The sequence below is a fragment of the Miniopterus natalensis genome, chromosome 11, assembly GCF_054644295.1.
Source record: "Miniopterus natalensis isolate mMinNat1 chromosome 11, mMinNat1.hap1, whole genome shotgun sequence".
Taxonomy (NCBI): domain Eukaryota; kingdom Metazoa; phylum Chordata; class Mammalia; order Chiroptera; family Miniopteridae; genus Miniopterus; species Miniopterus natalensis.
The window spans coordinates 45,386,735-45,399,286 of NC_142091.1; positions in this window are offsets into that span (position 1 = coordinate 45,386,735).

Consider the following 12,552-nt stretch of genomic DNA (forward strand, 5'->3'; position numbering starts at 1 on the left):
CACATACTCAGGCATCAAATTGTTACTTTTTTCTAAGGTGTTTTAGCTTTCCATCACTCTTCCGTATTCTCTAGACCTGGCTTAACAAATGTTTCTTCTAAATTATTGCCACAGTCTTGCAAGCTTCCAGTCTCTTTGCATTTAATCCATTTTGCATACCGGTCTTCCATATTTTGGAACCTTCAGTGATTCACTAATTCTTCCATGTCATGGAACAGAATAATAACATTTTAGAATTGAATAAAATCTTTAGAAAATAATACAATGTAATCCCCTTGTCCCTCCCTTTAAAGGAAGAGAAGAATGAATCCCAGAGCTATCACATGACTTTGATGTCACATTGATAACTGGTGACAAAGCTAGAATAAATCTCAAGGCTTATGGAGCATGTCTTAGAATTCCTTATCTCCCATTGTACTTGATGTTAAAACTATTCATTTGGCAGGTACACTGTAAATTTTTGTTGATATGTAAATTAAGCCATCTTTGACTCTATGCTAATAAGCACTCTTTCTGTTGCAAATGACAGAAATACAATGCGTAAGCAAGAAAGTTAATTTTTTGGCTGACTTTACTAAAAAGTTGATAGGCACAGATTTAGAGGGGTTCAGTGACTCAAATGATGCTGTCAGGGCTCTGTGTGACTCTCTGTTTTGCTAGGCCCTCTCTGCAAGGCAGCGTGATGGCCTCTGGCATCCCAAAATTTACGGTGAAAGAGAAGCATCTTCCCCAATAGCATTGGGAGAAAGGTTCCCAGAAAGGTCTTGGATTCCCTTTGCGTTATGTCTGTGAACCAAAACACTGCAGGGAAGGACAGTGGCCAACTTGGGTCGTGTATCTTCTTTAGTTTTGAGAACATGAGTTTATTCTAATTCACCACCGTAATCTTATGGAATGAGTGAGGGGCAGTCCCTAAACGGAAGGGGTTCTGGAAAATTGGGAGATACCAAACTTACTCCATTGTTATGCCTCTTTGTCCAACCTTTTCTCTCCAATTCCACTGTCATCAGCTTAGTTCAGGACCCTATTTTTGATCTTCTAACCAATCTCCTGGCTGCCGTCAATTTTTCTTAAATTTACATTGTACACAGTTAAGCACTCTACCTATGTTAAAGTTATTCCTTTACTCATAGCTATCCCTATTGCTGGAGTGGTCAACTGCTTGGCTTGACGTTCAAAGTTCTCAGTAAACTAGTTTGTATTTAAAATTTATTTTTTCGACTGCATAGCAGGTGGGCAGTGAGGCAAGTAAGGAATAGATTCAATGGAGCTCCCTCCCTTCAGCTAGTGGTCATGTGATGTGTAAGTTAGTTGTTCTGGCTTAAAGGCCCAAGTTTGGGGCATTCATTTTGTTGTTTTGTTATTAATTTTAATTTTTATCCTAGCAATACAATCATAAAGTTAAAATATTCAAATAACACCAAAAGAATTATAAACAACAAAAAAATTCCTTGGCCCTTTCTTCGGATTTTTAAGATTTGATGCCATTTCTTTGGTATTTACCTTCATATTTCTCAAGGACTATGTGTATAATGCTATTTGTTCACACACAACCCATCATCATTTCAACCCCAAATCTAGTTAACCTAAAACCTATAAAGCCCTCTGTTTGTTGGCTCAGTCCTTCAGTGTCCCAATCCCAAGACAGAAATCTGGGCCCAAGAAATGTTTTTTCATCAGGTCAGCTACCACTGGCCAGTCTTTGGGTGGGCTGCCCTTACGTTCTTCAAGCCCTTGCTCTGATCTGTTGCCAGGGGTGGAACAAGATGGGTGGGTGCTCTCGGCTGGCTCTTATAATTTGGTGTCAGTTGTAGCTGACATTACAGATTGATGCACTCAAGACTTGTTGCTTGAGTCTGGAAACCTAGAGACTACATTTCCCAGAAGTTCATTTAGCTTGGATTCATGAAACGTAATTTTTGTAAAACAGATGTACTGTACCTTAGTGAGATATGGAAGTTAAAAGTGAACATTCTGAGGTAGACACTGTATTTCTATCCTTTCTGTTATTTCCACTGGCAGATGTTGGTTTTTCTGAGACAGCTTTAGCAGAGGTCCCAGCATTGTCCAGTCTAAATTTCATGGGCCTCTCTTTTGCTGATTCAGATTCTGGTAGAGTCAATAGCTATGCAGATGGCCTTCTAATTCCCCAGTGCCATAAGTGCGAGAGAAGCATGGTGCCCATGTTGAACCAGTTCTATAATAGTGTCTGAAAGTTGTTCTTGGAAGAGCAGCCTCAACTCTGTTCCACTAGCCCTTCTAGTGATTTTATTTTATTTTTATTTATTATTATTTTTTAATCCTCACCTGAGGATATTTTTTCCATTGCTTTTCAGAGAGAGAGGGAGAGGGAGAGGGAGAGAGAGAAACATCAATGTGAGAGAGACACATCAATTGGTTGCCTCCCACATGCGCCTGACCCTGACCAGGGCTGGGAATTGAGCCTGCAACTGAAGTACATGCCCTTGGCCGGGAATCAAACCCGGACCCTTCAGTCTGGTGGCCAGGGCTCTAACCAGTGAGCCAGACTGACTAGGGCCCTTCTAGTGATTTTATAAATTCCTAATTCTTCCTAGTAAATCCCTTTCTGTTTAATTTAGTTAGAGTGAAATCTATTATTTACAATCGAATTCTCACTGATGCACTTTCAAAAGTGTTCTTTAAATATTTGTTCAACACTTAGTTGATGAAGCAATGAAAAACTTAATTTTAAACCAGTTGATATAGACAGGTCCCTAAGCAGTGTCAATATTTTGAAATATTTTGGCAATATATTTCACTTTTTTATACTTTATATTCTCTTTTCACTTTTCTTTTGCAATTTTTCTGAACCAGACACAATCTTTGAAAACATATTGAGAGGTTTGAAATTTGTTTTCTAAAGTGGATCACTGGTTTCTGGCCAACAGCACTATCCATAAATTATTTGGTTTCAGATTTAACTTGCCTGATGAGTCTTGTCTAATTGTTACTATATAAATGCAAGACACAAAAACAGATGACAGACTTAGCTAGTCTTAGGGAGGGCTGTGAGCATAGTGAGTAGGTCCTGGAGGAAGATTGGTTTCAAATCGCACCTCCACTGTTTCCCTCTCGTGCAGTCTTGGGCACATCTCGATCTCCTCATCAGAAAAAAAGGCTTAAAAACAATAATATACAGTAATTTCTTGGTTTAAATGAAATCATATGTGTAAAGCACTTGGTATAGAAACTGGTATGTAATAAGAATAGCAGGGGCACATTCATATTCTTCTACCTGTGCAAGACTTTGCCTGTGGGAACCTTGATTGTTGCCATAGTTACTAATTATTCCAGTGATATTTTAGTGCCCAACTGCCCACCTTTTCGTTCAGCTCTGACTGTGGTTGAGGAAAGATCATGTGAGAAGCAGAAGCTGAAGGATGGGGCAGTTCACTCAGAAAAGGACTATGGCAGCTATTGCACTGATTCACATTCTAGTATAATCTTCTTTATAAAAGGCCTAAGGCACTATCAGTTTAAATCGTGACATACCTCACAAGTAAAGGCCACACACTCCTTTTTTAGACACTGCAGCTGAGACCTGTTAGCCTAGAAAAAACAAATTATTAGGCTACAGATTGAGAGGCTTGAATATGGCGAATCAGATGTCTTCTCACGTTGGGGTGGGCAGGGGCCAGGAATTATACTTGTATCAAGAATTCAGGTTCATACATAAGTAATAATTTACCTAGAACTTCATATTTTATAGAGCACCTTCACAATCTTTTTATAAAATGTTTTTATTGATTTTTAGAGAGAGAGGCGGGGAAAGGGATAGGGAGATAGAAACATCGACGAGAGAAACATCCGGGAAACATCATGGATGAGAGACACAGCAGAGAAACATCAATCCCATACTCTGCCTCCTGCACGCTCCCCACCGGGATCGAGCCCGCAACCCGGCCTGCGCCCTGACCGGGAATCGGACCGTGACCTCTTGGTTCCTAGGTTGACATGCAACCACTGAGTCACACCAGAGAAACCTGTCACAATCTTTTATTGAACCCCAAGGCAGTTCAATTAGTTAAGCAGGGAGAAATAAGAATACCTCCCTGCTTTTTTACAAATGAGGAATCTCAGGCTTAGAGAAGTTGATGTGTATCTTTGAGTCTTCCTTTTCTTTAGAAAGTTTTCAGAATTAGGGTAATGCAGTTTAGAGTACTCCTGCTAAGTTAATGATCTTAGGCTAAATAATATGATCAGAGCTGTTATTTAGAAAAGCACAATGTTCTTCTAGGGTTGTCCTTTTATAGAAGGTGAAAACTCATGTTACTCTTTTACTTTCCTTGGAAGGTTGATGTTAAGCTTTTAAAAGTCATTCCTTTAAAAAGAATGCCAGACATACACAATTCTTAAAGCCATCTTGAAGGTTTGCAAGTCATTTAAACATTCAATTACTTGGGGAGAGACTGAAATGCCAGGGATGGGTTATTTATGGTGCTGTGCTGAGAGCCAGTGCATATACATTTATTTGTACAAGAGTGGAATCCTGGCCCTGGATCATTTCCTGGCTTGTTTGAAAATCTGGGCAAGTCATTTATTATGTCTGTATTTTGGAATTATAGCCTTGCTTGGAAGGTGTGTTCTGTGAATAAATGAACTCTATTTGTAAATCTTGTTTAAATTTCTCTGATGGAAGGCATATCAGTGTTGATGGTTGTGAAAGGGAAAGGATGCTGATAATAACAATGATAATACCAGTGTCCTAGATTTATATAGTACCATTGCTCCGAGAAGCTTTGAGTGCCTCCCAAGTAGCATGCATCTTTAAAAACCTGTAGTTACAAACATTTCACAAGAAATTATTCTTATCATTTTAAATGCCAAATTAAATAAAAAAATAAGTATAACCTTATTGTATCTCCTTCCATTCCTCCCATTCCCTTTACTCACCAAAGGTAATCACGGTTAATAGATTTTTTCGTATATACAGATATATATGTACACATACAAATGCATATAATTATTTGATATACATATTTTATAAATTATTCTGTAACATATTTTGCCCATATCAATATGTCTTGAAGGAATCTTCCTGTCAGCGTATAAAACTCACTTTCTTTTTAACAGTTGCAGAGTATTCTACATAGTTTATTTAATCATTGTCTTATGGAAATATTTTTAGGTTGTTTCTAACCCTTCAGCATTAGAAACGATGCTACAATAAAAGCCCTTGACTGTATACCTTTGTGAACCTGAGTGTTTACTTCTGTGGGTTGGATTCCTTACGTGGAATCATTGGCTTAAACTTGAAGCCTGAAAGAATATGTGTTAAATCGTGCCGGGCAAAGCCTGTACCAATTTATACTTTCGTAAAAGAGCACGTAAAAGTGCCTATCTCCCATATCTATGACAACATTATTTTGTATGTTATCAGTCTGTCTACAGCTTGCAATTTGATATATTAAAAACTCATATTAATTAGCATTAAAAAGTGTTTTTATTGATTTCAAAGAGGACGAGAGAGGGAGCGAGGGATAGAAACATCAATGATGAGAGAGAATCGCTGATCGGCTGCCGCCTGCATACCTGCTACTGGGGATTGAGCTCGAAACCCGGGCATGTGCCCTGACCAGGAATCCAGCTGTGACCTCCAGGTTCTTGCGTTGATGCTCAACCACTGAGCCACACGGCCTGGGCTAATTAGCATTTTCTTGATTATTAATAAGGTCAAGCATTTTTTTATAAGGTTATCAACCATTCATATTTACCCTCCTGTGATTTGCCTGTTCAGAGGCTTCTCCATTTTCCCTATTGGGTGATTTTCTATTTCTTACTGATTTTTCAATTTTACTGATTTTTTAATCTCTTAAAACATTATGATTATGAAGGCTGTGCTAGGGCATGTTTCTCCCAGCTTACTGTTTATCTTTTAAGACATTGTTAATTTTTTTCTAAGGAAACCTTTTTAATATTTGTGAAATCAATCTGTCCATTTATGGCTTCTGGGACTTGTGTGTTGTTTTAAGACAGAAATTCTTCCACTATGTCTACCCTAAGATTATAAAAAAGCATCCTCTTATTTTTTCTTTTCTTTTTAGAAGTACCAAGGGCTCCTTAATCCTTGTGGAGTATATTATTCTGAATAGCCAAAGAAAGGGATCTACTTCAGTATTTTTCCAAATGTTTAACCAGTTGTTTCAAATCATATGCTAGCTTGTTCATTTTAATCCCAAGGATTTGAGATACCATAATATCAAATATTTATAGTTTTTGATTCTCTCTAGACAGAGCTATTTGCTTGTTTCTATATTAATATTGCATTATTTTATTTTTTCTATTTACACAGCATTATAATCCATTTTGATATCTGATGCAGAAAGCTCTCCCTCATTATTTTTTCTTCTCTAAATTGCAGGGTGATAGCTTGTGCATTTTTTTCTTTGATCATAATATTAGAATACATTTTTCAGATTCTATAAATAATACTGTTGGAATTGGACTTAATTTATAGGTTAATGTAGGAGAGTTGGCATTTTTGTAATATTGAGTCTTTTCATCCTTGAGCATTGTGTGTTTTTCCATTTATTTAGGCCCATTATTTAGATCTTCTTTTAAAATTTTCGATGTACTTAGGTAGTTTTATTTGCCTAAATCTTATCATTTCTCACAAAGTTAATTCCCTGGTATTTCATAGTTATGGTTGCTATAATGAGTAGGATTTTTCTGACTATTTGTTGTCAATAAAACAAGAGTTATTGTTTTATTTATTTATTTGGTCGACATGCTTATTACGTCTCTCTTTCTCCCTGTTTCTCTTTTATTTTCCTTTTGTTATGGAAGAATCAAACATACACAAATAAACAGAATAATTGTAAACCTTCATGTACCCATTTCCAAGCTTCAGCAGTTATCAATATTCTGCCATTCTTGTTTCTTTTTTTTTTTTAAATCCTTACCTGAGGATATTTTTTCCATTGCTTTTCAGAGAGAGTGGAAGGGAGAGAAAGAAACATTAATGTGAGAGACATATCAATTGGCTCCCTCCTGCACACACCCTGACCGGGGCTGGGGATCGAACCTGCAACCGAGGTACGTGCCCTTGACCAGAAATGAATCCCAGACCTTTCAGTCCGAGGGCCCAACACTCTAACCACTGAGCCAAACCAGCCAGGGACCATCTTGTTTCTTCTGTACATGTACCCACTTTATACTTTTCACTCCTAAACTAGACTGCTATTACTTTTTAGTTTCTTTTTATAGATTAAAAAGTTGAAGGGTTTTTTTGGTAATTATTATAGATTCACATGAACTTGTAAGAAATAATACAGAGAGATGTCATGTACCCTTTACCCACTTTTCCTTGGTAGCATCTTGCGAAACTATAGTACAGCATCATTACCGGGATATTGACAATGATATAACAAAAAAGAGCACTTCCATCACGAGGATCCCTCGTGTTGCCCTTTTATAGTCACATTCACTTCTCTCCTGACCCCACCCCTAGTTAATCCCTGGCAACCACTAATTTATTCTACATTTTTATAATTTTGTTATTTCAAGAACGTTATACAAATAGAATCATACAATGGAACCATATAGTATGCAACCTTTTTGAGATTAGATTTTTTTCATGTAGCATAATTTTGTGGAGATCCACCCAGACTGTGTACTGAGCATTTGTTTCTTTTTATTGCTGAGCAGTGTTCCGTGGTATGGATGTGTCACAGTCTGTTTAGTCATTCGCTTGTTGAAGGACATCTGGGTAACTTCCAGTGTTTGGCTACTATAAATAAAGGCGCTATAAATGTATCTGTGTGGGTTTCTGTGTGAACATGGGTTTTCATTTCCCTGGGATAAATGCCCGAGTGTAATTGCATGAATATAGAGCATGGTAGTTGCATATCTTGTTTTTTAACAAACTGCCGGACTGTTTTCCAGTTTCTCTGTACCACTTCATATTCCCGCCAGCAGTGCACGAGTGACCCAGTTTCTTCGTATCCTCGCCAGCTTCTAATGTCTCCGTTTTGTGTTTTAGGCGTACCCGTCGGTACCGGCGATGTCTCATTGCGGTTTCAATTTGCGTTTCCCCGGTGGCTAGTGACGCTGAACAGCTTAGCATGCACTTATTTGCTACCTGCATCTTCTCGGTGATGAAATGTCTTTTCATGTCTGTGTTCTGTATTTTTTCTAATTGTTTTTACTGATGCTTTGAGACTTCTTTATGCAGTCTTCTTCATGTCTTGTTTATACTGGTCCTTTGTTCAATAAGTGGTTTGCAAATATCTTCTCCCACTCGGTAGCTTGTGTTTCTGTTCTCTTCACGTGCGCTTTCACAGGGCAGAGCTTTAATCTGATGGAGTTAACTTTAGCACATTCTCCTTTTATGTATCATGCCTTTGTGTTCTCTAGGACCTCTCTGTCTAGCCCCAGATCCCGGAGATTTTCTCCTGCATTTTGTTTCTAAAGTTTTTATAGCTTTACATTTTATATTTAAGCCTATTATCCATTTTGAGTTAATTTTTTCATAAGGTGTGACTTAGGGCAAGGTCCTAGTCCCTTGCCTGCCTATTATGTCCCATTGCTCTACCACCATTTGTTGAAAAAGATCTCTTTCTTCCATTGAATTGCTTTTGATCCTTTGTCAAAAATCACATGGATATATTTATTGTAAGTGTATTTCTGGGTTCTCTATTTAATTTCATTGATCTCTGAGTCTGTCCCTCTACCAATGCCATATACTGTAGTCCTGACTGCTGAAACTGGGCAGACTTTTTCCCACTCTATCTTTTTTCAAAACCGTTTTAGCTGTTCACCCTTTCACATAAATTTTAGAATAATCTTGTCTATATTTGCAAAAAAAGAAATCTTGCTGGGATTTTGATAGGAATGGCTCACACTGTATAAAACTGTATAAATTTGGGGAAAATTGACATCTTTACTGTGGTGAGTCTTCCAGTTGATGAATGTGTCACGGCTCTCCATTTATTTAGATCATCTTTGACTTATTTCATCAGCATTTTGTAGTTTTCTGCATATACATCTTGTGAACGTTTTGTTAGATTTTCACCTAAAAATTTCATTAGTTTTTTTTTCTTTGAGCAATTGTAAATTGTACTGTATTTTTAATTTTAGTTTTGGTGCCATGTATTCATTGCTAGTATAAAAAGGGACAAAACTTATATACTTTAAAGTGCAGTAATCTATTTTCTTTTTTAAACAAAAGAGGCTTTTTTATTTAAAGGCAAAACAAAGAACAGAACATATATACAGACCACAGTGACAGAGTTTACTGGGCTTTGTGGGTAGAAAACTTCCAGTATCTAGGACTACTAGACAAAGCAGTGTGACTTATGACAAAGCAGTGATAATTGACTAGTGTTACATTATTTTATTTCCAATAACTGAAATATTAAGTGATCTTTCCAAAGAGAAAGTACAGAGGTTAAAAGGCCATATGTTTATTTTCACAATTAGCTAAACTACTAAGACCTTACACTTGAATTTAAAAAAACACCTGTTAGCTTAATAATCTATGAAAAACTATGTTCTACTTCAGCGATTTTCAACCAGTGTGCTGCAAGAATTTTTAAAACATGCAGTACCTGATTATTTAGTCTGGGGCACTGACCTCTTTTCCCTTAGATGGTCAAATAAGAAAATGGCAACAACCAAATACATCAATAGCGGTCCAGTGTGAGCCAATCAAAATTATACCTTTTTTTTTTGGTCAAATAGGCAAAAAATATAATATATTTTTGGTGTTCTGAAGAATTTTAGTAATTAGTTTATGTGTGCCATGAGATGAAAAGTGCTGAAAAGTGCTGTTTTACTTGATTTTCAAATGTTAAACTAATCTTGTATTCCTGGGATAAACCCCACTTAGTCATAAAGAAACACTGGGCATAAACACCATCTAGGCCAGTCATTTGCCTGTTGTCTCTTAGCTCCAAATTCATCTTCTCTACTCTGGGATTCCGGGGCTAGCGCTCCGCGAACTTTCCCAGACTCCTTTGTCAGGTGGCTTCTGCCAACAGGGGGCACTAGAGGGAGCCTGGGAGACTGGAGGAGGGGAGAACCCCTCCTCTTGTTAGCAGCGTTGCTTGCAGGTCAGTTTACTTGCAGTGGCACTTCACCCCAACATGGTAGCTGGTTCCAGCCGCCAGCCCGGCGCCGTTGAGCACGGCTGGAAGCGGCCTCCTTGCATCCCAGGGACTGCCAGCAGCAGTCAGGCGGCTCTGCCCTCCTCAGGGGTCGATCCCTAGCTCTGTGGGGCTCTGTTCTGGGCTTCTAGGCTTTTGGTTAGTTCATTGTCCTCTTGTTCCTGCAGCCCTCGAGGTGGTAGCTGCGTCCTGAGGTTATTATTTCTAGGTGACCTCAGCATTTACTGTGTGCCTTTTCGGCCCTTTAACGCTGGTAACCAATTTCCCTCTGCTGAAATACCTAGTGTGGTTTCTTTTCCTGACTGGACCCTTGCATAGCGAGGGTCAGCTGTAGGGGCCAGCTCAGTGCTACTTAATCCTTCTATTTCTCAAAGATAGGGTCCTGGAATTGGTTTGTTGATGGCCTTGGCCTTGAATGAAATATTTAGCTCTTTGTCAGGATTCTGGTAATTTATAACATACAGTAAGATCATTATTAATTAAAGTGTGACCTGTGGTTGCTTGGGAAGAAATACCTATTGAAGTACTTGCCTTTGAGATCAAGTGGATGTTGCATTTAACCAGTATGGTGGGAGTGATGACAGCAAGGACTGTGGGGTGGGATATATCTTATGACTGTACTAGAAAACTGACAGAAAATGACAAGCTCAAGGCTTTAAAGTCTAAGCTCTAGTCACATTCGGGCAATCAGGGAACTTTTATGGTAACCCTTAAAAAGTCTCCTATTTCTTATAGCTTAATTAAAAATATGACTGGATGAGCTGCAGAATTATAATAGAAATTGAATTCACAGGCTCACCAAGTTGTTTATGTGACAATTAGGTCATTGGGAATAGGTGGAGTTTGAAGACTTGAATCGGACTTGGGTGAAGCTAAATGCCCATGTCTTTCTACGCAAGCAGAAGCAGCCTCTCTTCTTAATGACTGAGAAGACCAACTTTTCCTTCTTGAAGGCTCTGTAATCCCCTCACCTGAGGCAGTTGCCTTACAAGGGGAGGCTTTTTCTCCTCAGGACCCATACTCACTGTCCTTTATTTCCTATGCTAGACCTAAACTAGAGTCAGATCATAGCATGCTTACGCAGAAACAATGACGATTCTGACCTGGGAAGAAAACTGCTTATACTTCAAAGTAACTGCAGGAGTTTGATAATTCATGTAAGTAGAAATTCAGGAAATATGTGTTTTTGTAGAATAGATTTTTAAGGGTGTCAGTTCAAAAAGAACAGGATTGTATCAGGTTTGATATATTGATATGGGTACACTTACCAGATATTATGGATTTAATGTTTTAGCTAAAGCTAGAAATGACTCTACTAGCTTGGATGACTGAATTTTGGACCAGTGATAGCCCACATTCATTGAAATTTGGTACCAGAACTTCCCTAGCCTAACATATGGAAGGGTTCCAAAGGTGAAGTCGGTGGGAATGTTGGAACAGATTGCCATGTGTGACCCGCTGTGATATTGTGACTTACAATATAAAACAAGTATTTGGTTTTCTTCCTCATTTCTGGCAGTCTTAGAATTTCCCACATGATAAGAGCGATAAAGATGTCTTAATATAATAAAACCCTTTCAACCACACCCGAGTCTGTGTTAATCAGGTGGCATTTGGAAAGCACCTCTGGCTGGTGCTGGTTGCCAGGGGAACCAAAGGTGTGATCAGAGGCTGGGAACTTTCAGTCCCACCCTGCGGTGTCTGAGTGAATGGTGAGTGAGTGAATGAGTGAGTGAGAGCCATTTTTCTAGTTCTTCCAGGACTCATAACTCCATCAATAATGTGCTTTTAAAAATGTCAAATTAAGTCACCAGAATAGAGATAGAAAAGCCGTTAATTTTGTAACTCTTCACTAAGCTATATTGGATATTTTGGAAAGTGAAGTCATTTCACTGATAATTTTTGTAGAATGGTTTTTTTGTGTTCTCGGAATTGTCGAAGCATTATCAATTTACTGAACCTTAGCACTGATTTAGTGATTTCTTCACTAGGCTGAGAATAAGAAGTCACTTCTAAAAGGGAAAGAAAATTTGTGACAGTCTGAAAGAGAGCATGTTTTGTAGCAGGTCCATTTATATTTAAATTTTATTTTTTAATCCAACACCAACCTTTTCTTGGTGGTAAATGCACAAAGCCTTGGTGAATACACTTAGCTCTTGCTGATTAAATAGACAGCTAAATGCTTAACCATCATAATCTCTGAGAATCTGAGTGGCTGTCCTGAGGCTTTGCCTGTGTCTTGAAACCCTGCACATCACCAATTACTCATCTTTTTTTTTTTTTTTTAAATATATCTTTATTGATTTCAGAGAGAGGACAGGAGGGGAGAGAGAGAGATAGAAACATCAATGATGAGAGAGTCATTGATCGAGCCTGCAACCCGGGCATGTGCCCTGACTGGGAATCAAACCCCGATCGCCTGGAT